The 3,686-nt window shown below is 32.7% G+C and overlaps 1 protein-coding gene across 2 annotated transcripts in view; it reads right to left on the bottom strand.

The window, feature by feature from the left end:
• Positions 1 to 3,686, bottom strand: part of NRIP1 (nuclear receptor interacting protein 1) — a 108,456-nt gene that overhangs the window by 8,255 nt on the left and 96,515 nt on the right. The window contains exon 1 of one of the 2 annotated variants that reach the window (XM_086411855.1): positions 2,160 to 2,309. The exons of the other annotated variant lie outside the window; for it this stretch is intronic. The gene's annotated coding sequence lies outside the window, so the exon portion shown is untranslated. Of the gene's footprint in view, positions 1 to 2,159; positions 2,310 to 3,686 lie in introns of those variants that run through there. 2 annotated transcript variants of the gene reach the window in all.

The raw sequence follows: 3,686 nt of genomic DNA on the forward strand, positions 1-3,686 counted from the left end.
GAATGTTCCAGGCCAGAATACGGGAGTGGGTTGTCATTTCCTACTACAGGGGATCTTCCTGACCCAGGGATCAAATCCACGTCTCTTGCATTGGTAAGTGGATTCTTTACCACTGAGCCACCCTGAAAGCCTTGTAACACATAAAAGACTATGTGTATACACTTTACCCTGTAGAAAATTGGACAGGAAACAAATTTAGGATAGAACTGAAGAGGAATAATTGCTTCTGGAAAACTCTAAGTGGTTACTTTTCATTAATTTCTTTGAAAAGAAAATTCTATAAACAGCACCGATCACATGAAGCAAGCAAGATAAAGAACTTTTCATAGAAACCTGTATTTTCAACATTTTAAGGTTAAAATAATTTGATTTAAAGCTAGTATTAACCTGGCATTTTCTTTTTGTGGAAAGGTAAGCACATTATTTTCGAATCACCAACATATGGCTGGCTCGCTTGATTTTATACATGTTACTTAACGCTGCCAGGTGCTGCGCTCTACCTGAGTATAGTCAACTACAAATAACTCAGCGTCAACACACATTTAAAAATTAGGTTTCTTTGGAGATTTACAAGCAACATATTTAGCAACTAGAATATTTTATAAAATGCTGAGATTCATTGCCTTGTCAGTGAACCTAATGGTTTATTTTTAACTTCAATAGCGATTTTATTAGAGCTTGTATACATGTCGTTTTTAAAATAGTCAACACTCTCTTCATAAACAAAATAAGGAAGAAACTTGACGTTGTATGGCAAATACTTAAGTGATTTCTGTGGAAAGGGAACAGAATCATCCAAAACATCTGGTTTATGGAAGGTAATAAGGACCAAACAAAGGGGGAGTAAAAGTACTGAGGGGCAGAAGAAAACAGGAAAAAACAAAAACAAATGAAGGATTCACAAATTTTGCAACTCTCAAAAGCTTTAGAAGGAAAAATTTAGTTTAGAAACTAACATATTAATATATTAATACCTTCTTTAAGCATTAGGTTGGTAGCAATGACAGGCAAAATGAAGATTTCTTTAAGGAACACTGAAAATACATACATATTTATATATGTGAATGGGGTAAAATAAAAAAAAAACTACCCATTGATGAATTAGAAGCTGGATGAAGAACATCTGTTTTAACTTAGTTGCCATTTGTATAGTGTGATTCCATTAAATTTTTAGAAAAATATTTTCTGGTTTTAACAAAAAAATTAGTGTAACACTTACCATGCCAAGAAATGACTTAATTTTGATTTTAGAACTATCATTCTAAATCAAAATCAGCTCTTTATAATTTTAACAAATTCATTTAACCTTCAGTATACCAAGAATAATAGTCATCACCGTTTACTGTCTGGGTCCAATGAACATTTAATTACTATTTAAGTCAGTTTGTGAATAATTTACAGGACAATGAAAAACAACTTCACTAGAATTTTTCATGAGAATTTACACAGAGCAAATCCAACTCTTAATATCTGTATTTTCCTGGTTTTGAAGGACAACATATCTGAAATGGGCAAGGCAGTTTGGAACTGATAGCTTAACTACTGTCACGCATGAACCTGTAAGTACCTTGTAAATACTGATTCTAGATTTCAAAAACATGTCTAAAAGGTTCTAGACTTCTTTTTGTATTTGTATCAATATAATTCACAATGTGTTAACTTTGGAAACTTTGACAACTCAAAAGTATGCTGAGGACAGGAGGACAGATATCTTCCTTGTTACAGAATTGCAAAATATTTTTTATTTTCAGATTTATTAATACCAATTATATCATTTCCATGTCATTTATTTTCTTCCAATTTCTTTTATTACACATCGGCCTTGTGTACTTGTCAACTTCTGAACTGTTTCAAAATATGTGGGTGTGTCAGCACCATAAAAGCAAGCCAGGGCAGGTGAGGTTCCTGTCACAAAATACTGAGTGATGAAGTCCTTGCTATTAAGCAACTAACTTAATACTGTAGGAGGAAAATACTGTATTTCCTTTTTGCTTTAGAACTATACTGTTATAGCGACTAGGTGAAGTGTTGGATATGTTAACTAATCTTACTTTGGTAATCATGTGCATAGCAAATCACATTATACCCCTTATAAAGTGTGATATATCAATTATATATTAAGCTGGGGGAGAAAAGAACTATACTGTTCACTCACTGACCCTTAGGTTTGAGAAAATTCATCTAGGATGCTGTCATCTGAAGACAGTGGTTGGAGATGTTGCTTATACACTCAATGTCACCATCATCAGTTGTGTCTGGAATGTTACTATCAGTATCTGCATTCATCCACTAATTCATCTAACTGAAGCATCTTCGTAGGCCAACTTTCTTCTCTTTAACATTGGGGACAGAAAATAGAAAATACTGAATTCTCTACTATATTTGCTAAAAATTCAAAACAAAAAAACAACAAAGATAGTCTCCAGACATTTTCTTTTTACATTCTTGTAAGATAATACAGTATTAATGGGCTATGCTATTAAAAAGTTGAAGATAATACAATAAAGATGACATTTCACTACTGCATTATCCTTTTAGGCACTTTCATTAAGTTCCTTTGGCTTATTATTTTAGTCTTTATATCCCACAGTTGGAAACAAATGATGAATTAATTTCCATAATCATAAAAGGTCAAAATGATGAAAGATGCATAGGAAAAAAACAATCATTAAGATTCCTTAGTATATGTTCGATTTATAAAAAGTTCTGATGAAAAGTGAAAGTTAAGTCACTTAGTTGTGTCCCGACTCTTTGCGGCCCCATGGACTGTAGCCCACCAGGCTCCTCCATCCATGGGATTCTCCAGGCAAGAATACTGGAGTGGGTTGCTATTGCCTTCTCCAGGGGATCTTCCCGACCTATGGATTGAACCCAGGTCTCCCGCATTGCAGGCAGACGCTTTAACCTCTGAGCCACCAGGGAAGCCACATCAAAAGTTCTGATAGACACATGTTAATAGCAAGATACAATGTTTTTTCCTATTAAAAAACACATTCAGTGAAACTTTAAAAAAGAATAAAAGTCATGTAAAACAATCCTTCCTACCAAACAACTTCAAACTAAAACTGGGTCCAAAGAACCCTGATAGTATACCAAGGATTAATACATTTCAAGATAATTTAATAAAATTCATGTATAACCATTTACAGTATTAAAATTATAAATGAAATCTTTCTCTTATTAATTTAAAATTGTTTATAACCATAAAAAATCTCTTAAAAATTGAGATTTTACTCAATGTTCAGTAGCATACAGTAAAACAATTATTGTCGTGGCAGGACATAATTAAAAAATAATAATAAAATCAAACTAAACCATAAAAGAATTCCATGGAATCTTGGCCCTATGCATAGATAAATTTTTGTTTAGAGTTTTAATAGACAAAAGACAGTTGTAAATAATATGCACAGTAACAATCCCCAACTAGGTGTACTATTGATTCTCTGAAATAAAATATTTCCACTGAAGCACCGGTTTACATTTTCCATTTGAAAATTAAGCAAAGGGAAAGTTCACTGAATTTTTAAACACTTTTAAAAATGGTAAAATCCAAGTAAAAAGATTTTATTTTTATAAATGAAGAATAGTCTTTCTCTAGCTGTTTTTAAGGAAGGGATTCAGTATCTCACTTGCAATCAAATTCTCCATTAAAAACACATTTCAGCTCTTCCGAGCGGGGTCAAGGC

The sequence above is a fragment of the Bos grunniens genome, chromosome 1, assembly GCF_055505025.1.
Source record: "Bos grunniens cultivar Pamir isolate PY7600 chromosome 1, Bosgru_T2T1.0, whole genome shotgun sequence".
Classification (NCBI taxonomy): domain Eukaryota; kingdom Metazoa; phylum Chordata; class Mammalia; order Artiodactyla; family Bovidae; genus Bos; species Bos grunniens.